Genomic DNA, 23783 nt, shown 5'->3' on the forward strand with positions numbered 1-23783 from the left:
GTTGGACCATTCAGAAGCCCGATGACAGAGGGGAAGAAGCTCTTCCTGAATCTTGTGGCGTGTGCTTTCAAGCTTCTGTATCTCTGGCCCAAGTTTGGAGAAGAGGGAATGAGCAGGGTGCGAAAGGTCCTTGATTATGTTAACGATTGACACAAAGTGCTGGAGTAACTCAGAGGGTCAGGCAGCATCACTGGAGAACATGGACCGATAACTTTTCGGTTTGGGACCTTTCTTCAGACTGATTGTAGGGGTGGAGGGGGAGTTGGGGGAGACCGTAAGCAAGAAAAGACCAGGACAAATTAGGGCTGGCAATAGATGGCCTCAGGCAGGGAGGTTCCCTCATAGGACAATTGTTGGCTGGGGACAGTGTGATCCCCAGAAGGATGCATCATTGCGACCTGTGGAAATGGTTAACTGACTTTTAGTGGAGGAGGGACTGGGGGAGAGGAGGGGAAGAGTATGTAGAAGTTACCTAAAATTAGAGAATCCAACATTCATACCACTGGGTTATAAGCTACCCAAGTAGAATACCTCTAAAAAGGGGAGGAGGAGGAGGAATTTATTTTGTCAGTGGGTGGTGGATCTGTGGAATTCATTGCCATAGTCAATGGATATTTTATGGGGAGAAGGCAGGAAAATGGGGTTGAGAGTGGAAGATAGATCAGCCATGATTGAATTATGGGCGGCACGGTAGCGCAGCGGTAGAGTTGCTGCTTTACAGCGAATGCAGCGCCGGAGACTCAGGTTCGATCCTGACTACGGGTGCTGCACTGTAAGGAGTTTGTACGTTCTCCCCGCGACCTGCGTGGGTTTTCTCCGAGATCTTCGGTTTCCTCCCACACTCCAAAGACGTACAGGTATGTAGGTTAATTGGCTGGGTAAATGTAAAAATTGTCCCTAGTGGATGTAGGATAGTGTTAATGTACGGGGATCGCTGGGCGGCACGGACTTGGAGGGCCGAAAAGGCCTGTTTCCGGCTGTATATATATGATATGATATGATATGATAGACTTGATGGGTCGAATGGCCTAATTCTGCTCCTATAACATGAACAGATGGACTTATAATATGAGGCGCTGTTTCCTCCAAATAGTGTGTGGTCTCACCCTGGCAATGGAGGAGGCCCAGGACAGAAAGGCACTTTAACTCCACTGGAGAGAGAAGGTGGGACCACAGTTAACATTGTATCAGTAAGGTGGTACCTCAGATGGCGTGTCACTCTCATCAAGCCTATTCCGTTCAATCGTGGCTGATCTATTTTTCCCTCTCAACCCCATTCTCCTGCCTTCTCCCTGTAACCCCTGCCACCCTTACCAACCAAGAATCTGTCAATCTGCACCTTAAAAATACCAAATGACTTGGCCTCCATCGCCAAGCTAGATGCAGGAAACATGTTCCCGATGTTGGGGGAGTCCAGAACCAGGGGCCACAGTTTAAGAATAAGGGGTAGGCCATTTAGAACGAAGATGAGGAAAAACTTTTTCACTCAGAGAGTTGTGAATCTGTGGAATTCTCTGCCCTCAGAAAGCAGTGGAGGCCAATTCTCTGAATGCATTTATTATTGTCACATGTACCGAGGTAAAGTGAAAAGATTTGTTTTGCATGAAAAAAATAAAATTGGGTTCAAATCAAGTACAATAGGTAGAGCAAAGGGGAAGATACAGAGTGCAGAATATAGTTCTCAGCGTTGTAGTGCGCCAATTCTAAAGACAAAATCCAATGTCCGCAATGGGGTAGAGCTGAATCAGACTTATGGAAGGACCGTTCAGAAGCCTGATAACAGAGGGGAAGAAGCTGTTCCTGAGTCTGGTGGTGCTCGCTTGCAAGCTTCTGTATCATTTGCCTTACGGGAGCGGGGAGAAGGAGGGATGACTGGGTGGGATATGTCTTTAATGGAACTGCAGATGTTGGTTTATACCAAAGATAGACACGCAGTGCTGGAGTAACTAAGCGGGTCAGGCAGCATTTCTGTAGAAAAAAGATGGGACGTTTCGGGTCAGGACCCTTCTCGAGTCTGAAGAAGGGTCCCGACCCGAAACGTCACCCATCCTTTTCCACAAGAGATGCTGCCTGACCCGCTGAGTTACTCCAGCACCTTGTGTCTATCTTAAGTCTTTGATTATGTTGGCTGCTTTCCCGATGCAGCGTGAAGAGCAGATGGAGTCAATAATAGGGTATCTGGTCTGAATGGGCTACATCCACAACTCTCGGTAATTTTGTTTTTTGTGGTCTTGGGCAGAGAGCTGCTCCCCAACCAAGCTGTACCTCTCAACTAAACTAAAAGCAGTTCTAGAAAACCAAGTCTTTGCTTTTCCATTGTAGGGTCCCGCCCCAAAACATCACCAGTCCATCCCCTCCACAGATGCTGCCTGACGCACTGAGTTCCTCCAGCATTTTGCATTTTAAATACCTTTTTAGTGTTAATTTACAGTTGAAAGAAAATATTTTATTTAAATACAGTTCTGCATGAAAGTAGTAAGTGAACTTCTTGTACTGCACAAAAGACTTTGACACAAACATAATTAATCTTATTTACCTCGCTAGCTTAGCAGAATCATTGAATCTATAATTTGGTATCTCATTGAAAATGTGCCAGCACTTTGAGCCCAGTAAGCTTGAAACATTGAAAATAAGCATCGCCTCCTAACTAACAACAGATTACTGTCTTCGAGACTGTATGATGAAGGCAAGATGCAGTTGCCTGAATCAGGCCTGAAGTGGTGGTATATGAATCTCCATTTTGAATGACAATGTTAATGCAAATCAATATGGTTTCATTCAAATAACCAGCATGTTATTGGGCAGCTATTGGCAATAACCCTAATGGGTGGCATGGTGGCGCAGCGGTAGAGTTGCTGCCTCCCAGCACCAAAGGCCCGGCTTCGATTCTGACTGCGGGTGCTGTCTGTGCGGAGTTTGCATGTTCTCCCTGTGACCGCACCGGTTTTCCGCGGTAGCTCCGGTTTCTTCCCGCACTCCTAAAAGACGTACATGTTCGTAGGTTGACTGGCTTCGGTAAAGATTGTAAAGTGCCCCTCGTGTACGCGGGGATCGCTGGTCGGCGTGGTCTCGGCGGGCCAAAGGGCATGTTTCCTCGCTGTATCTCCAAACTAAACTAATAAACTAAACCAGTGCCAGCACTCTCTCCACGGAAGTTATTCTCTGATTTTCTTGTGCTCAGAAACAGATGTGACCTCTAATTGATAATTTAAACGGAATTTATAAGCAGTCTCAGCAATCATTCTCCTTCAGCTTATGAACCTCCTCTCAACAAATAAACAAACAAGGTAAAAGCACATCACACTAAACATGGAATAACAGAAGCCTACTGCACCACTGAGGCCGCTGCTTAAACAGACACCCCACAACAGACTTTTGATGCTGCTATAATTAATCTTACTAATCTCTATAGTTTTGCAGAAGCATTGGATGGTATCTGATTAAAATTTGCCATTCACTACGTGTATCTGTGCCAGCTGTATTTATTTCAACCTAATCCTTTGCTACCCCCCCTCCCCCCCCCCCCTCTCCCCCCCATCCCCCCCTCCCCCCCCCCCCCCCCCCCCCCCCCCCCCTCTCCCCCGACATCCATAATCTTATTCCCTTCAAGAGTACTTCTGTAATTCTCTTTTCAAAGTTATTACTTAATCTGTGCACATTAATCCACTTGCATCAATAAATTCCCAATCATATTACTCTGCTTATTTTGCCCATTAATTAAAATGGGTCCCAGGCCCTTTGCCATTTGAATCCGAATCTTCAGCCTTGCTGAAATAATTCTTGCGAAGTTCCATGTAAATTATGTCTATCATTAGTGAATACGTTCCCAAATCATACTGAACATATTGAATGCCCATTATTTGTTGTGGGTATGTTGGGAGATCAAATTAACAAACCAGCATTAATTAAATTCTGAGAAATTCCAAACCTTTCTTCTCAAATTTACCAGAGGCATTTATTCAACTGTGGATAATACATTTTTATGACATTCAACAGTACAGCACAAGAACAGGCACTTCGGCCCACAATATCTGTACCAAATATGATGCAAGGTTTTGATCATAAGTTATAGGAGCAGAAGTAGGCCATTTGGCCCATCAGGTCTGACTCCACCATTCAATCAAGGCTGATCCATCTTTCCTACTCAACTCCATTCTCCTGCCTTCGCCCCATAACCCTTGACACCCTTACGAATCAAGAATCTGTCGACCTCTGCCTTCAAAATATCCATTGATGCCCTCCTGAGCTGTCTGTGCCAATGAATTCCACAGATTCACCACCCTCTGACTAATGATTAACTCATCTCCTCTGCCTACACGTGAACCATATCCCTCCTTTCCCTGCAAATTCACGTCCCGATCTAAAAGTGTCTTAAGTGCCACTATTGCGGCATCTCAGCTGCACGGCAGCGGACAGGAGAGCTCTTCAGAGGGTCATCTGCAGAGCGCAGATGGTCATTGGGATACAGCTGCCAGCCCTGGAGGACATCTACAACGCTCGCTGCCTCAGGAAAGCCACCGGCATCTACAAGGACTCCACACACCCATGCCACCGTCTGTTTGAACTACTTCCATCTGGCAGACGGTACAAAGCCTTCTGCGCCCGCACCTCCAGACTAAGGAACAGCTTCATCCCTAGAGCTATAGCTGCTCTGAATCGGACCCACTGAGAGCCCACCATGATCTATCTCTGCCCCCAGGGTCATCTGGTACAACTGACCCCTGGACAAACCTTTTTTTGCACTTTACCCTGTTCCCCCCTTTTCTTTTTTCATCCCCCCCCCCCCTTTTTGTTATTTACATGCTCGCTGTGATTTATTTAAATACTTGATTTGATAGCATCGATATGGAAGCGACAATCAAAATCTTGTTGTACTTGTACAATGTCAATAAAGGATATTGTATTGTATTGTATTGTATTGTCCCTGCCTTCAGCACCACCGCTGGCAGCATGTTCCAGACACTCACCAGGCTCTGTTGAAAACCTGCCCGCAAACATCTATATACTAAAGCTCTCGTTTGTTTGTTTGTTTGTTCCTGGACTACAGCCAAAACAGTACACGATAGCGCGACAATTTTAGGTCCACCTTACTCACCGTCGTCCCTTTGGTGCTAATGGAAGAAGTTTCATTGAAATCGGTGTTATATTTTTAAAGTTATTCACATTTTAAAGTTTTCATCTATCTCCTAGGGAGGGAGGGGGAGGGAGAGGGGGGGGAGGGAGGGGGGGGGGATGAGGGAGGATAAGGGGGTTGAGGGGGATGTTGGGGGAGATGGGGAAGGGGGGAGGGAAAGGGGGAGGGGAAGGGGAGGGGAAGGGAAGGGGGAGGGGAAGGGGGAGAGAAAGGGGGGAAGGGGAAGGGAAAGGAGGAGTAGGGGAGGGGGATTTGGAGGGAGGGGAGGGAGGGAGGGGGAGGAGGGAGGAAGGGGGCGAGGGGGGGAGGAGGGGGGAGGAGGGGGGAGGAGAGAGAGGGGTGGTGCTGCACCAATGCAGGAGAGGTTTGGGCTCAACGGGTCCACGGTCTATCTCCTTTAAATTTGCCACTCTCACCTTAAAGCTTTGACATAATAATGTTGTGAATCCAGAATAAAAAGGATTTTTTTTTTAGATAAGTTTAGTTTAGTTTATTGTCACATGTTCAGCACCTAAGTGCAGTGAAAAGCCTTTGTTGGCTGCTAAACAGTCAGTGGAAAGACTATCCATGATGACAATCGAGCCATTAACAGTGGACAGCAGATACGAGATGAGGGGAATAATGTGCAAGGTTTAGTCCAGTGACATCCAATCAAAGATAGTCCGAGGGTCTCCAATAAGCTGGATGGATGGTCAGGACCGCTTGCCAATCCTTTGATGGAAACCACCCTGGTCTTGGTCATACTTATTACAACCAGTGCCGCACTAATGAAAAATATACCTTCTCTTCCCCAAGTTCAAGTGTATTAGACAATAGACAATAGGTGCAGGAGTAGGCAATTCGGCCCTTCGAGCCAGCACCGCCATTCAATGTGATCATGGCTGATCATTCTCAATCAGTACCCCGTTCCTGCCTTCTCCCCATACCCCCTGACTCCGCTATCCTTAAGAGCTCTATCTAGCTCTCTCTTGAATGCATTCAGAGAATTGGCCTTCTGAGGCAGAGAATTCCACAGATTCACAACTCTCTGACTGAAAAAGTTTTTCCTCATCTCCGTTCTAAATGGCTTACCCCTTATTCTTAAATTGTGGCCCCTTGTTCTGGACTCCCCCAACATTGGGAACATGTTTCCTGCCTCTAACGTGTCCAACCCCTTAATAATCTTATATGTTTCAATAAGATCCCCTCTCATCCTTCTAAATTCCAGTGTATACAAGCCTAGTCGCTCCAGTCTTTCAACATACGACAGTCCCGCCATTCCGGGAAATAACCTAGTAAACCTACGCTGCACGCCCTCAATAGCAAGAATATCCTTCCTCAAATTTGGAGACCAAAACTGCACACAGTACTCCAGGTGCGGTCTCACTAGGGCCCTGTACAACTGTTTGCTCCTATACTCAACTCCTCTTGTTATGAAGGCCAACATTCCATTGGCTTTCTTCACTGCCTGCTGTACCTGCATGCTTCCTTTCAGTGACTGATGCACTCGGTCACCCAGATCTCGTTGTACGTCCTCTTTTCCTAACTTGACACCATTCAGATAATACTCTGCCTTCCTATTCTTACCACCAAAGTGGATAACCTCACACTTATCCATATTAAACTGCATCTGCCATGCATCCGCCCACTCACACAACCTGTCCAAGTCACCCTGCAACCTCATAGCATCTTCCTCACAGTTCACACTACCACCCAGCTTTGTATCATCTGCAAATTTGCTAATGGTACTTTTAATCCCTTCATCCAAGTCATTAATGTATATTGTAAATAGCTGCTGTCCCAGCACCGAGCCTTGTGGTACCCCACTAGTCACTGCCTGCTATTCTGAAAGGGACCCATTCATCCCCACTCTTTGCTTTTTGTCTGTCAACCAACTTTCTATTGTCAATATAAAAGCTATTGTCATCTCCACTAGTACAGTAAGTTCCCGGTACAATGATAGATCTTGCCTGCAACAACATTGCAGGCTTACAGACTTAGACTAACAACCAAGAACAAAAGAATAAATGACACGCGGAGTTCTAAAAGAAAGAAGACTGTGCAACAAAATAAGACACAAAACAACATAGCACAAAAATTCAATGATGAAAAAAACAAGTCCATAACATAGGGCAGCACGGTGGCGCAGCAGTAGAGCTACTGCCCAACAGTATCAGAGACAGGGGTTCGATCCTGACTACGGGTACTTGCCTGTACAGAGTTTGGACGTTCTCCTCTGCGTGGGTTTTCTCAAAGATCTTCGGTTTCCTCCCACACTCCAGACACACAGGTTTGTTGGTCAATTGGCTTGGTATAATTGAAAATTGTCCCTCGTGTGTGTAGGGTAGTGTTTGTGCGCGGGGATCGCTGGTCGGCGCGGACTCGGCGGGCCAGAGGGCCTGTTTCCGCGTTGTATCTCTAAGCTAAACTAAACTAAAAAAAGTGCAGGAGGTAAGCTGGTTTCTTTTAGAAAAAGACACAAATTGCTGGAGCAACTCAGCGGGTCAGGCAGCAGCTCTGGAGAACATGGATAGGTGATGTTTATGGACGAGACCCTTCAATGATTGTGGGGGAGGGGAGAGGAGGGGGTGGGGGAAGAAAGCTGAGGTGAGAGACAGGACAAAGCGTGGTAGGAAACAGGTGGAGAAAAGGTCGGAGATTAGAATAAGTAGTGTGAGTAAACAGTGTGGGAGAGTTTTGAATTATGAAGCCAGAAGGAACGTGGGCGGAGGGGAGAAATAGGTGGGGCACAGGGGAGGAGGGGAGGGGGGTGGTGAAGGAAAGAGGGACGTGGGGGAGAAAGGGAGGGTTTGTTAAGGGTGGCCGGAAAATTAGAGAATTGAATGTTCACGCCATTTTGGTTGTAAGCAGCCCAAGCGGAATATGAGGTGCTGTTCCTCCAGTTTGCATGTGATCTCACTCTGGCAGTGGAGGAGGCCCAGGACAGAATGGTCAGTGTGGGAATGGGAGGGGGAGCGAAAGTGTTTCGCAACCGAGAGATCCAGCTGGTCTTGGCGGACCGAGCGCGTGTTTTCAGCAAAATGGTTGCCGAGTCGACGCTTGGTCTCGCTGATGTACAGGAGTCCACATTGGGGAACACCGGATGCAGCAGATGAGGTGAGAGGAGGTGCACCCTGAGGTGTTTCACTGTTGAAATGACTCCGGTCTTGGTCATAAGTGCGAGAACCGAAGCCTGGGTAATGAAAAATTAAACTGCTTTTGACATGATATGAGATTGATGCTGAATGTGACCTTCATGAGCCAGCAAGGATTACTCAAAGATCAAAACTGAACTCATTTCCTTTTCAACCATAATCGTATCCTTCAGCAGAACGAACCCAGAGATTTGGTGTAGACAAACAACATCACTATTGAACAAAGCACGGAAACCACTGTCTTTTCACTCATTACTTACTCAGTAATATTTTAAGAGATTTCAACACAGTCAGCTTGTCCCTGCCTGCACATCAAATGATATATTTATAAAAATACATTTTCATTTTTCATTTCAGACCTGCTTTGCGCATTATGACACGGATGCCTAGGTAAACAACTATAGTAAATAACCTTATTATTCACAAAATGCTGGAGTAACTCAGCAGGTCAGGCAGCATCTCGGGAGAGAAGGAATGGGTGACGTTTCGGGTCGAGACCCTTCTTTATTTAGTAAATAACCTTCTCTGTTCTGTTTAATAAGGGCGGCAGATTGGGGCAGTGGGCAGGGCCGCTGCCTCACAGCACCAGAGACCCGGGTTTGATCCTGACCTCGGGTGCTGTCTGTGTGGAGTTTGCACCTCCTCCAGATGCTCCGGTTTCCTCCCATGTCTGAAAGATATGTGGGTTTGTAGGTTAATTGCCCTTTATAATTTGCCCCTAGTGTGTGGTCAACACAGAACGAGTGTGAATGGGTGATCAATGGTCACTTCCATGCTGTACCTTGTAATCAGAAATACTAGAGGCATATAGACACACAACACGGAAACAGAGCCTTTGGCCTAACTTGCTGCAGCCGACCAAGATTCCTCATCTGTGCTAGTCCCACTTCCTCATCCATTTGCTCATCCACTCCCGACACACAAGGGACAATTTGCTGAGGGCTGATTAACCTACAAATCTGCGTGTCTTTGGGATATTAGAGGAAACCAGCGCACCCAAAGGAAACTCACGTGGTCACAGGGGCAGCATGGTAGTGAAGCGGTAGAGTTCCTGCCTCACAATGCCAGAGACCCGGGTTCAATCCTGACTGCGGGTGCTGTCCGTACGGAGTTTGTACGTTCTCCCTGTAACCCCAAGGGTTTTGTCTGGGTGCATTTGGCCCGTATCCCTCTAAACCTTTCCTATCCCTTCCAAACGTCTTTTAAACTGGAGGAAAAGCACCTCATATTCTGCTTGGGTAGTTTACAACTCAAAGGAACGAACATTAAATTCTCCAATTTTAGGTAACCTCTCATAACCCCCCCACCATCCCCTCTCTCCCCCACATCTCCCTTCCTCACCTCCTTTCCCACATGGACTCGCATTTCTTTATCTCCTCCCGTTCTTTCCACACCCGCAATCCTCCCTCTGGCTTCACATTTTGCAACTCTTCAATCCTGTTGTCGCATACCTTTCTTTTCATCTCTGGCCTTTTTCCCCAAAACCCTAAGGGATTCCCCCAGAACCTAAGGGGTGATTATTTTTCACACGTTGGGTGGTGGATATAAAAATCAAGCTGCCAGAGGAGGTAATTAAGGCAGGTACAATCACAACATTTCAAAGACACTTGACACATGTACAGGAATGGTTCAAAGGAAATGGATGGGCCAAATGAGGGTAAAAGGGTCCACCTTACACAGGGCATCTTGGCTGGCATGGATGCTTTGGGTGGAGGGCTTGTTTCTGTGCTCCATGACTCTATGATTCTGCACCAAATTTGTTTGGGTAATTCATAATAGATTGGCACGAAATTGGATTTGAAGTCAAACAAATGGGAAGCAACTCCCAGTATTTCAGCTTGGTGAAATTCCACCCGAAAGAATCACAAAATACTACAATGCGGACAGAGGCCATTTGATCCTTTGTCCCTGGGTCTACTTTTAGAGGCTGATTGAGATGAATTGGATAATTATTTAGAAAGAAACAAAGAAAGTTTCCTTTCTCGTTAGGACGGAAGTACTAATTAAGAAAAACCTGGTGTTATTGAATTGAACGGTGCAGCATGGAAACAGGCCCTTCGGCCCACCGAATCCGTTCACACGGATTCTATGTGATCCCACTTTTGCATCCACTCCCTACACACTAGGGGCAAATTTACAGAGTCCAATTAACCTGCCAAAAAATCATGCCTTTGGGACACACACACGCACACACGCACACACGGACAGGTCCCGAGGTCAGGATCAAACCCGGGTCTCTGGTGCTGTGAAGTAGTGGCTCCACCAGCTGTGCCACTATGTTGGAACAATGTTCCCGGTACATTGTAGGAAGGAACTGCAGACGCTGGTTAAAACCGAAGATAGACACAAAATGCTGGAGTAACTCAGCGGGACAGGCAGCATCTCTGGAGAGAAGGAATGGGTGATGTTTCGGGTCGAGACCCTTCTTCAGATTGGAGAAGGCTGAAGAAGTCGGGAGAAGTCTGAAGAAGGGTCTCGATCCAAAACGTCACCCATTCCTTCACTCCAGAGATGCTGCCTGTCCCGCTGAGTTACTCCAGCATTTTGTGTCTATCCACGATAAGTTGTTTGTGCCCACTTGCTTTTGTTCTCCTCTCTGCCAATCGCCCATTGCTTCCACTGTTGCTGCACCCTGTAAAATCACAGGGTGCTGGAACTAATGGACCGTCGTGCCTTGATCACCTACAAACCCACACGTCTTTGGGATGTGAGAGGAAACCGGAGCAGCTGAAGGAAACCATGCAGTCACAGGAGGCACAGTGGTGAAACGGTAGAGTTGCTGCCTTATAGCGCTAGGGACCCGGGTTCGGTCCTGATTACAGCTGCTGTCTGTATGGAGTTTGTACGTTCTCCCTGTGACCGCGTGGGTTTTCTCCGGGTGCTCTGGTCTCTTGTCACTTCCCAAAGAAGTGCAAGTTTTTAGTTTAGAGATACAGTGCGGAAACAGGCCCTTTTCGGCCCACCGGGTCCGCGCCGACCAGCGATCCCCGCACATTAACACAATCCAACACCCACTAGGGACTAGGAACAATTTTTACATTTACCAAGCCAATTAACCTACAAACCTGTACGTCTTTGGAGTGTGGGAGGAAACCGAAGATCTCGGCGAAAACCCACGCAGGTCACGGGGAGAACGTACAAACTCTGTACAGACAGCACCTGTAGTCAGGATCGAACTCAGCTCACCGGCGCTGCATTCGCTGTAAGGCAGCAACTCTACTGCTGCATCACTGTGCTGCCAATTAGGTTCATTGGCATCTGTAAAATTGTCCCTAGTGTGTAGGACAGAACTAGTGTACGGGTGATCGTCAGTGGGCCGAAGGGCTTGTTTCCACGCTGTGGATTAAATTAAACTAAACTTAACACAGGGAGAACATGCTAACTCCACACAGACACTGCTCGAGGTCAGGATCGAACCTGGGTCTCTGGCGCTGTGAGGCAGCGGCTCTACCAGCTGAGCCACTGTGCCACCCTTACATAATCACAAGATTATTCCCTTCCTAACATGTGTATGTGGGTTTTAATTCCAACAGCGTGTGGTGCCAAGAATTTAATTAATCACTAATTTTGGAGAACTGTGAAAACACATGCATCCTTATTCTTCATTCTCTCAGACAGCACTGTGTATGTGAACATATGTCATTCATATAGCATGCATTTGCACAACCTATCCTGTTTTATTTCCCATTCCTTGAAAATAATTAGTTTATGGTTTAGAGATACAGCACGGAAACAGGCCCTTCGGCCCACTAGGTCCGCACCGACCAGCGAGCCCAGCACATTAACATCACCCTACACACACTAGGGACAATTTACACTTTTCCCACGCTAATTAATCTACAAACCTGTACATCTTTGGAGTGTGGGAGGAAACCAAAGACCTCGGAGAAAACTCACGCAGGTCATGGGGAGAACATACAAACTCTGTACAGACAGCACCCATATCGGAATCAAACCCGGGTCTCTGGCGCTGGAAGCACTGTAAAGGGCCTATCCCACTTAGATGATTTTTTAGACGGCTGTCGGCGACTGTCAAAGTCGTAGCAGATCGCCAAAATTTTCTTTTACCCTACGACAATGACCACGACAATGCCGAGTCAGGTCGATACAAGTTACTTTTTTTGTGAAACTAGCAGCTCGCTAAGAGATTACACCGTCTTCGGAAACATCGCTAAATTCCCACGCTTATCAATGCTTCTCCGGCGTCCTAATTTTTGCTGAAATCACTGACAAGTCGGTAATTACTTGAGAGTTTTGAAATATAACACCTTGCCCGGGTTACTTGAAAACCAAGCTTCACGGTAACAAGGCATAAACTGGATTGACTTCCAGTTTACTAATATCAGTATTAAGAAAATTTAATTTTAAACGTGGTTAAATGGATTTTTGTGTGGAGTGTGGGCATTCTATGAAAATGTGCGGGAGATGCAAATCTGGTTTCTGGGTTGCATGTCTGGGTTGGGAGCCTACTTTAAAAGTAATCGCTGATGGCCATAAACATCGCGAAATTCCCACGCTTACCTGACCGTCAAACTGTCGCCTTCAATCTACCTGTCAGATGGCCTGACGGTAAATAAATTGGTTAAACACAAGTATTTTATGGTATCTTCAAATGACTTTACATAATTTAATATTATGTGCTTCTAAATGCATCTAAGAGAACCTAGCAAACCTGGGGACAGCATGCGACAGCGCCCGCAATAAGCAACGATACCTGACGCTGTCGCCGAGAAATTTCAATCCGGTTGAATTCTCAGCGACGCGCCGAGATCCACTACGATTCTTTGAAGACTCCTCACGATCATGCCCGCGACACCCCGGCGAACTGTCGGCGACAGCCTAGTCACCGGCAGTCGCCTTAAAATCGCCTAAGTGGGCAGGCCCTTAAGTCAGCAACTCTACCACTGTGCCACCTTGCCAATTTTTACGTTTACCCTTATTAGTCATATAGGATGGAAACCTCTGGCCCATCTCGTCCTTGCCGACCAAGGTGCCCGAATTAGGTTAAACAATAGACAATAGATAATAGACAATAGGTGCAGGAGGAGGCTATTTGGCCCTTCGAGCCAGCACCGCCATTCAATGTCATCATGGCTGATCATTCTCAATCAGTACCCCGTTCCTGCCTTCTCCCCATACCCCCTGACTCCGCAATCCTTAAAAGCTCTATTAGCTCTCTCTTGAATGCATTCAGAGAATTGGCCTCCACTGCCTTCTGAGGCAGAGAATTCCACAGATTCACAACTCTCTGACTGAAAAAGTTTTTCCTCATCTCAGTTCTAAATGGCCTACCCCTTATTCATAAACTGTGGCCACTTGTTCTGGACTCCCCGAACATTGGGAACATGTTTCCTGCCTCTAACGTGTCCAACCCCTTAATAATCTTTCTACGTTTCGATAAGATCTCCTCTCATCCTTCTAAATTCCAGTGTATGTTGGAGTAACTCAGTGGGTCAGGCAGCATCTCTGCAGAACATTGATCGGCGATGTTTCAGGTCAGGACCCTGGCTCGCTAAGTTACTTCAGCACTTTGTGTCCGTTTTTGTAAACCAGCATCTGCAATTCTTTAAATCCCCATTTGTCCCACATTTTGGGGTATTGAGCAGCAGTTGCAGTTCCTTGTTGAAACAGAGAAATGGCCAACCTTCCCACGCCCTGGTCTCTCTGCAGCCCCACAGCACAGCAGCATGGAACAGTGAAACATCATACTCATTATGACGCTGCTTTCAGCCCTCGTGGTCTAATGTCACCCACACTTTGACATATAATCGGCATGTATGGGCAGCTGTTTTGTTCATTTGGGTTTGATTGAAACAAAAGTGTGAAATCGACTGCTTTAGGGGATATTAATGTCTAATTTATTTATTAACTTGCATAATTTATATGCACGACTCCAGACTATTTAATTGAAATAATTTGTCAGCAAGGGTGCAATTTGGTTCCCTCCTTATTCTATACATTTCAATCAATAAGACTTCTGGTCGCCCCATTACAGGAAGGACCTGGGGGGCTTTGGGAATGCTGCAGAGGAGGTTTACCACAATCCTGCCTGGATTATCATATCATCATATCATATATATACAGCCGGAAACAGGCCTTTTCGGCCCTCCAAGTCCGTGCCGCCCAGTGATCCCAGTACATTAACATCATCCTACACACACTAGGGACAATTTTTTTTTTTACATTTACCCAGCCAATTAACCTACATACCTGTACGTCTTTGGAGTGTGGGAGGAAACCGAAGATCTCGGAGAAAACCCACGCAGGTCACGGGGAGAACGTACAAACTCCTTACAGTGCAGCACCCGTAGTCAGGATCGAACCTGAGTCTCCGGCGCTGCATTTGCTGTAAAGCAGCAACTCTACCGCTGCGCTACCGTGCCGCCCCATAGAGGGCATTAGTTACAGGGACAGGTTGGGAAGACATGGAACGCTGGAGGTTGAAGGGAGCACTGGTGGGAATATACAAAATTATGTGAGGCATAGATAGGGTGGGCAGTCAGAACCTTTTTCTCAGGGTGGGGAAATCAAATACTACAGGGCATAGACATTACTTTGGACTTTAGTCTTCAGCTTTAAGTTGCGAGGGGCAAAGTTGAAAGGAGACTAGACCAAGTGGACCCGATGGGCCCAAACCTCTCCTGCATTGGGGTAGCACCCTCTCCCCCCTCCCTCTCCTCTCCCCTCCCCCTCTCCTCCCCTCCCCCCTTCCCCCCTCTCCCCATCCTCCCTCCCTCCTCCCCCTCTCCTCCCTCCCTCCCTCCTCCCCCTCTCCTCCCTCCCTCCTCCCCCTCTCCTTCCCCCCTTCCCCTCCCTCCACTCCATCCCCCTCAACCCCCCTATCCTCCCTCCACCCCTCTCCCTCCCCCCCTCCCTCCCTCCACCCCACTCCCTCCATCCCTCCCCCCTCCCTCCCTAGGAGATAGATTTAAACTTTAAAATGCGAATAACTTTAAAAATGTAACACCGATTTCAATGAAACTTCTTCCATTAGCACCAAAGGGACGACGGTGAGTAAGGTGGGCCTAAAATTGTCGCGCTATCGTGTACCGTTTTGGCTCTAGTTCAGGAACAAATCATATATCATATATATACAGCCGGAAACAGGCCTTTTCGGCCCTCCAAGTCCGTGCCGCCCAGCGATCCCCATACATTAACACTATCCCACTAGGGACAATTTTTTTTTAAACATTTACCCAGCCAATTAACCTACATACCTGTACGACTTTGGAGTGTGGGAGGAAACTGAAGATCTCGGAGAAAACCCACGCAGGTCACGGGGAGAACGTACAAACTCCGTACAGTGCAGCACCCGTAGTCAGGATCGAACCTGAGTCTCCGGCGCTGCATTCGTTGTAAAGCAGCAACTCTACCGCTGCGCTACCGTGCCGCCCAATGAACAAACAAATGAGTTTTACTATATAGATGTGTATGGCAAGTTTGTTTACACAGAAGGTGGTGGGTGCCTGGAACGTGCTGCCAGGGGTGGTGGTGGGGGCAGATGTGATAGTGGCGTTTAAGAGACCTTTGGATAGGGGCATGGATATGCAGGGAATGGAGGCATATGGGTCACATGCAGGCAGATACAAGGTAGTCTTGGCAACAATGTCTGAACATTTTGGGCCGAAGGGCTAGTTTCTTTATTCTAAGTTCTATGTTAAATGTTATCACCCAAACCCCATGGAACTGGACTGATGCAGACAGTTAACAAAGAAACACACTGGTTTTTTTTCTATACGTTTGTCTTACGTTTTTTAGCTTTAAGAGATACAACGTGGAAACAGGCCCTTCGGCCCACCAAGTCCGCGCTGACCAGCGAGCACCCACCAAACTGGTTCTATCCTACACATTAGGGACGAATGACAGAAGACAATGAACCCACAAACCTGCGCATCTTTGGGGTGTGGGGGGTAACCGGAGCACCCTGGGAAAACCCACATGGTCACAGGGAGAATGTACAAACTCCATTCAGACAGCGTCCTCTGTCAGGATCGAACCCGTGCCTCTCAGCAACTCTACCGCTGCGCCACCCTGCATCACCTGTGCAGTTTTGTTTCTCTCTGCCAATCGGCCTGAAGGTGGGTCCCGACCCAAGATGTCATCTGTCCATTTACTTCCCGAGATACTCCTCTGAGTTACTTCAGCGCTTTGCGCGACACTCAAGATTCCAGCATCTGCAGTTCCCTGTGTCTTAGTGCTTCCAAAGACGGCATTTCGGCTCAAAGTGAGCACTAATGAGATGGTTTTTTATTCACAAAATGCTGGAGTAACTCAGCAGGTCAGGCAGCATCTCGGGAGAGAAGGAATGGGCGACGTTTCGGGTCGAGACCCTTCTTCAGACTATACTTCAGATTATACTACCTGTTGCCACCAGCATCTGCAGTTATTTTCTAATACTAATGAGGTGGTGACCTTTAGCATCGGGAGCAACCTCTACCAAGTTAATAGGAATCGCATTAAGCTAATGGGGAGAATTTGTGTGTCTGATTTGCATTGCTCGTCTGACCACTTGACAATGTTCGGGATTCATTACATCCGCAGCTCGTGAGTTTCACCATCAGTCACACCAGACCTGTCCACGGAATCAAAGCCATCTCTGCCTGCAGAGACACTTGGGTCTAATGAGCACAATAACTTTGCTGTTGAAAGCGTGCAGGAAAGCAACTAGAATGAAAGAAATAATTAAACCACGTTAAAATCAGGTAATGGAGCTCAACTGACAGAATGCTTTTTTATTCCAGAAAAACTAAATTACTTGTTTTAAGCTTTTGAGGCACTATTGATTAGTACTTTGCTTTTCCGAGATTGATTATCTGCTTTTGGTGAATTGAAAACGAATCCTCGCCAGGTAATGTTGAGCCCGGACCTTGTACCGATAGAGGCTGTGGATAAACACCTTGACTTTCTTGTGCATATTGAAGGAGGTAATCACCTAGCAACCCCCCCCCCCCCCCCCCGCTCGACCCTCTGGGGGTACTGGGAAAGGACAACTGAGTCATCTCACCGTAAGATGTCAAGAAACACAAAACGCTGGAGGAACTCAGTGGGTCGGGCAGCATACGCGGAGGGAATGGACAAGGCGGCATTTCGGGTTGGGAGGACAAAGGCTGGCAAGTGATAGGTGGATACGGGTGAGGTAGAGGGGTGGGGTGCTGGTTTGATTTGCAGACGGGGGGGGGGAGCAAGTGACAAAGGCTGGAGATGAAAAAGGGACAAAAGGGTGTCAGATAAGGAGAGAAGAGGAGGAGTGAAATGGGGGGGGGGTGGGGTGGGTGGAAGAGGACTTCGGGTGGGAGAAACAGGAGGTTGAAAGGTAAATGGGGAATTCAGGGATGAGAGATGAGTAAATGAAGGTGGGGGAAGGAGCAGTGTGTTGGGGGAGGGGAGGGGGCTGGGGGAGATTGCAAGAGAAATGAGAGAGCACCAGGGATATGGGGGGGATGGGAGAGAGAAGGGGTATGGCTTGAAATTTGGAGAATTCAATGCTCATACCATTGTGATGTGAGCTATCCAAGTAGTATTATACAGCACGGAAAAAGACCGCTCTGCCCACCTTGTCCATGCTGACCAAGATGCCCCATCCTTTTAGAAGGATGAGAGGAGATCTTATCAAAACGTATAAGATTATTAAGGGGATGGACACGTTAGAGGCAGGAAACATGTTCCCAATGTTGGGGGAGTCCAGAACAAGGGGCCACGGTTTAAGAATAAGGGGTAGGCCATTTGGAACTGAGGTGAGGAAAAACTTTTTCAGTCAGAGAGTTGTGAATCTGTGGAATTCTCTGCCTCAGAAGGCAGTGGAGGCCAATTCTCTGAATGCATTCAAGAGAGAGCTGGATAGAGCTCTTAAGGATAGCGGAGTCAGGGGGTATGGGGAGAAGGCAGGAACGGGGTACTGATTAAGATTGATCAGCCATGATCACATTGAATGGCGGTGCTGGCTCGAAGGGCCGAATGGCCTCCTCCTGCACCTATTGTCTATTGTCTATCTACATTAGTTCCATCTGCCCACGTTTGGTCCACATCCCTCTAAACCTTTCCTATCCTTAAACCCGTCCAAATGTCTGTTAAATGTTGTTGTGGTACCTGCCTCGACTACCTCCTCTGGCAGCTCATTCCACATCCTCACCACCCTCTGTGTAAAAAAAGTTGCCCCTCAGGTCCCTATTAAAACTTTTCTCCGCTCACCTTAAACTGATGTTCTGTGGTTCTTGATTCCCTTACTCTGGGTGAAAGACTGGGTAAAAATCCCTATCTATTCCTCTCATGATCTTATACACCTCTGTAAGATCACCCCTCATCTTCCTGGCTGCGATGAATAGAGTCCAAGCCTGCCCATAATCTCCCTATAGATCAGGGCCCTCAAGTCCTGACAACATCCTCGTAAACCTTCTCTCTTTGCAGCTTAACAACATCCTTCCTGGAGCTGGGTGACCAAAACTAAACATAATACTCCAAATGCGGCCTCACCAACTGCAACGTAACATCTGTACAAAGGTACTACATATGCTGGTTTGTACCAAAGATAGACGCAAACTGCTGGAGTGGGCGTTAGGCAGCAGATCTGAAGAAGGGTTCGGACCTGAAACGTCACCTATTCCTTTTCTGCACAGATGCTGCCTGACCCGCTGAGTTACTCCAGCACTTTGTGTCTACCTTCTATAACATGACATCTTCTTGATTCTTGATACCTTCACGCTGGGTAAAAGACTGTGTGCCTTCACCCCTCCCTGATGTTACACACCTCTATAAGATCAGGATATGAAGTGCCGTGCCTCTAGGCTGCGTGTCGGGGCGAGAGAGAGCTGCTAACCTTCTCAATGTGAGGCGGTGGAAAAGCACTTGTCATCTTCTGCAGCAAAACACCAGGCTTTAGTGTAACTATGCATTGTACCACTTCGATGCAAGATTATGTTGAGCTGCAGCTTTTTCTGGGCGTGTTCTTGCCAATACATCAGACTGACAGTGCGTTTGGCCACATCTCAGTCACTGTCATGAATTGTACAGGGAGTTCTTCTCCTTGTATTCAGGCCATTAGTGATTTCAGGGCGGCACAGTGGCACAGCGGGTAGAGCCGCTGCCTCACAGCACCAGAGACCCGGGTTCGGTCCTCACCTCGGCTGCTGTCTGTGTGCGTGGAGTTTGCACGTTCTTCCCTGTGACCGCGTGGGTTTCCTCCGGGTGCTTCCGGTTTCCTCCCGCATCACAAAGACGTGCGGGTTTGTGGGTTAATTGGCCCTCCGTAAATTGCCCCCTCGCGTGCAGGGAGAGGATGAGAAAGTGAGATCACAGATAACGGGGCACAGAGTGCTGGAGGAACTCAGCGGGTCAGGGAGCATCTCTGGAGGACAAGAACAGGGGACATTTCGGGTCTGGGTCCTTCCTCAGACTGATTGTAGAGGGGGGTGGTGGGGAAAGAAAGCTGGGCGAGAGAGGAGGCAGGACAAAGCGTGGCAGGTAATAGGGGCGAACACTGGTGAGGGGGGGGGGGGGATGTTGATTAGGAGGGGGTATTGAAGGGGGGGGGAGGGGGGGAGGGAAAAATAGCGGCCCTGTGGCGTAGCAGTAGAACTGCTGTCTTACAGTGGCAGAGACCCAGGTTTGGTCCCGATCTCAGGTGCTGTTTGTGTGAGGAGCGTGCACGTTCTCCCTGTGACCACGTGGGTTTCCTCCGGGTGCTCCGGTTTCCTCCCACATCCCAAAGATATGCAGGTTTCTGGATTACTTGGTCACTGCAAATTGACCCCTAGTGTGTCGGGAGTGGGATAAGAATGGAGAAAGTGGGCTAACAGATAACAAGACACGTCTGAGGGGTGCTGGTGTAACAGCGGCATTTCATGGGATGCTCTCAGGTCCACTGTGAGGTCCTATCAAAATCAGCTCCCTGAACCCAGATTGGGCACTTGGAACTTTCCTTGTGCAAGGGCACAGCTGGTAGAGCCGCTGCCTCTCAGCGCCTGAGACCCGGGTTCGATCCCGACCTCGGGTGCTGTTGTAGTCACGGGGAGAATGTGCAACCTCCAAGGTCAGGGTTGAACCCGAACCTCGGGCAAATGTTACGGCCCAAATGTAAAGCACAAACTAATAGACAAGTGCTTCAACAGTGCTCTAAGGTGGAACAAATGGCATATACAAGGGGATCAATAAACGAGTGGGCAAGTGCCAATGGAAGGTACACTAAAGGCAGTCATGTAAAACAGACAAAGCTTTCAGAACCTTTCCCAAACAGGGAAACTACTCTGTCTCTGCCACGGGTCGATTTTCTAAGCATGAATAACAACTGCTTTAACGACTTCAGCCAAACCCGTGAAATATGGATAGAAAGGCAGACAAGGATAGACACAAATTGCTGGAGCAACTCCGTGGGTCAGGCAGCATCCCTGGAGAAAAAGTAGACTAAAATCAGGGTCCCGACGCAAAAGGTCACCCATCCTTTTTCTCCAGAGATGCTGGCTGACTGCTGAGTTCCTCCAGCACTCTGTGTTTTATTTTGCAATCCATCATCTGCAGTTGCTTGTGTCCACAAGTCATTTTTTCCACTGTTGTGAGTCACTCATATCTTTTCCTTCACCAGTTTACCGACACAGAGGGTGGTGGGTGTATGAGCTGCAAGAGGAGGTAGTTGAGGCAGGTACAACTGCACATCGATGACTGCATTGGTGCTACCACTTGCACCCATGCAGAACTCACTGACTTCATACACTTCACCTCCAATTTCCATCCTGCCCTTAAATATACCTGGACTATCTCCGACATCTCCCTCCCGTTTCTGGACCTCACCATCTCCATCACAGGAGACAGACTAGTGACGAACATTTACTATAAACCCACCGACTCGCACAGCTATCTGGACTACACTTCTTCCCACCCGGTCCCCTGCAAAAAGTCTATTCCCTACTCCCAATTCCTCCGTCTACGCCGCATCTGCGCCCGGGATGAGGTGTTTCACACTAGGGCTTCCGAGATGTCCTCGTTCTTCAGGAAACGGGGCTTCCCCTCCTCCATTATAGATGAGGCTCGCACTAGGGTCTCTTCTACATCCCGCAGCTCCACTCTTGCTCCCCCTCCCCCCACTCGCAACAAGGACAGAATCCCCCTCGTTCTCACCTTCCACCCCACCAGCCAGCGGATCCAACAAATCATCCACCAACATTTCCGTCACCTACAACGGGACCCCACCACTGGCCATATCTTCCCATCCCCTCCCCTCTCTGCGTTCCGCAGAGACTGTTCCCTCCGTAACTCCCTGGTCCACTCGTCCCTTCCTACCCAAACCACCCCAACCCCGGGCACTTTCCCCTGCAACCGCACGAGATGCAACACCTGTCCCTTTACCTCCCCCCTCATCTCAATCCAAGGACCCAAACAGTCTTTCCAGGTGAGACAAAGGTTCACCTGCACCTCCTCCAACCTCATCTATTGCATCCGCTGCTCTAAATGTCAACTTATTTACATCGGCGAAACCAAGCGCAGGCTCGGCGATCGCTTCGCTCAACACCTGCGCTCGGTCCGCATTGACCAACCTGATCTCCCGGTGGCCGAGCACTTCAACTCCCCCTCCCATTCCCAGTCTGACCTTTCTGTCATGGGCCTCCTCCAGTGCCATAGTGAGGCCCACCGGAAATTGGAGGAACAGCACCTCATATTTCGCCTGGGCAGCTTGCAGCCCAGTGGTATGAACATCGACTTCTCCAACTTTAGATAGTTCCTCTGTCCCTCCCGTCCCCTCCCCCTTCCCAGATCTCCCTCTATCTTCCTGTCTCCAACTATATCCTTCCTTTGTCCCGCCCCCCTGACATCAGTCTGAAGAAGGGTCTCGACCCGAAACGTCACCCATTCCTTCTCTCCCGAGATGCTGCCTGACCTGCTGAGTTACTCCAGCATTTTGTGAATAAATACCTTCGATTTGTACCAGCATCTGCAGTTATTTTCTGATACATTTAAAAGACACTTGGACAGATACGTGGATAGGGAAGGTTTAGAGGGATATGGGCCAAATGTGGGCAAATAGGATTGACTTAGATGGGGCATCTTGGTCGGCATTGACAGGTTGGGTCGATGGCCCTGTTTCCATGCTGTATGACTCTATGACTCTATATCACTCCCACACCCCAACCCCCCTCCCCATCTCCCATCTCCCATTCCCCTGGGATTATTCATCTCCAGGTTCAAGAATACATCAGGTTCAGCCTCTTCCATCAACCATCAGGCTCTTGAAGCACCCTACCTACCCATCCCCAACCCCAACTCAACCTCAGCCACCAACTGCAATAGACTTTGTAGAGGTAGCCCTACATACTTTGGCTTGCTGTTACGCTCTCCTCACCTAGAATAACGGACAATTTATTGTATTCTTGGTTATTGTATTTTTGTTTCTTGTGTTATTATGCTAAAAGGCCTGTAAAGAGCCTGTCCCACTTTAGACGATTTTAAGGCGACTGCCGGTGACTAGGCTGTCGCCAACAGTTCGCCGGGTGTCGTGGGCATGATCGTGAGGAGTCTTCCAAGAATCGTAGTGGATCTTGGCGCGTCGCTGAGAAATCAACCGGAGTGAAATTTCTCGGGGACAGCTGGCTTGTCGCCAGGTATCGTTGCTTATTGTGGGCGCTGTCGCATGCTGTCCCCAGGTTTGATAGGTTCTCTTAGATGCATTTAGAAGCACTTAATATTAAATTAAGAAAAGTCAGTTGAAGATACCATAACATACTTGTGTTTAACCAATTTATTTACTGTCAGGACATTTGACAGGTAGATTAGAGGCGACAGTTTGACGGTCAGGTAAGCATGGGAATTTTTGCGATCTTTATGGCCATCAGTGATTACATTTAAAGTAGGCTCCCAACCCAGATATGCAACCCAGACACCAGATATGCATCTCCCGTACATTTTCACAGAATGCCCACAATCCGCACAAAAATCCATTCAACCGCTTTTAAAATTAAATTTCTTAATACTGATATTAGTAAACTGGAAGTCAATCCAGTTTATGCCTTGTTACCATGAAGCTTGGTTTTCAAGTAACCCGGGCAAGATGTTATTTTTCAAAACTCTCAAGTTATTACAGACTTGTCAGTAATTTCAACGAAAATTAGGACGCTGGAGAAGCATTGGGAATTTCGCGATGTTTCCGAAGACGGTGTAATCTCAACCTGACTCGGCATTGTCGTGGTCATTGTCATCGGGTAAAAGAAAATTTTGGCAATCTGCTACGATTTTGACAGTCGCCGGCAGTCGCCTAAAAAATCGCCTAAGTGGGACAAGCCCTTAAAGCTGTAGCAAGTAAGAATTTCACTGTTCTATTCCCGTGCGTAAGGGGCGGCACAGTGGCGCACCAATAGAACTGCTGCCTCACAGCGCCAGTTGCCCAGGTTCGATCCTGACTTCAGGTGCTGTCTGTGTGGAGTTTGCGCATTCTCCCTGTGACCGTGTGGGCTTTCTCCAGGTGCTCCAGTTTCCTCCTACATCCCAAAGACGTGCGGGATTGTAGGTTAATTGGCCCTCTTCCTCGTGTGTAG

This window comes from Rhinoraja longicauda, chromosome 11 (genome assembly GCF_053455715.1).
Source record: "Rhinoraja longicauda isolate Sanriku21f chromosome 11, sRhiLon1.1, whole genome shotgun sequence".
Taxonomy (NCBI): domain Eukaryota; kingdom Metazoa; phylum Chordata; class Chondrichthyes; order Rajiformes; family Arhynchobatidae; genus Rhinoraja; species Rhinoraja longicauda.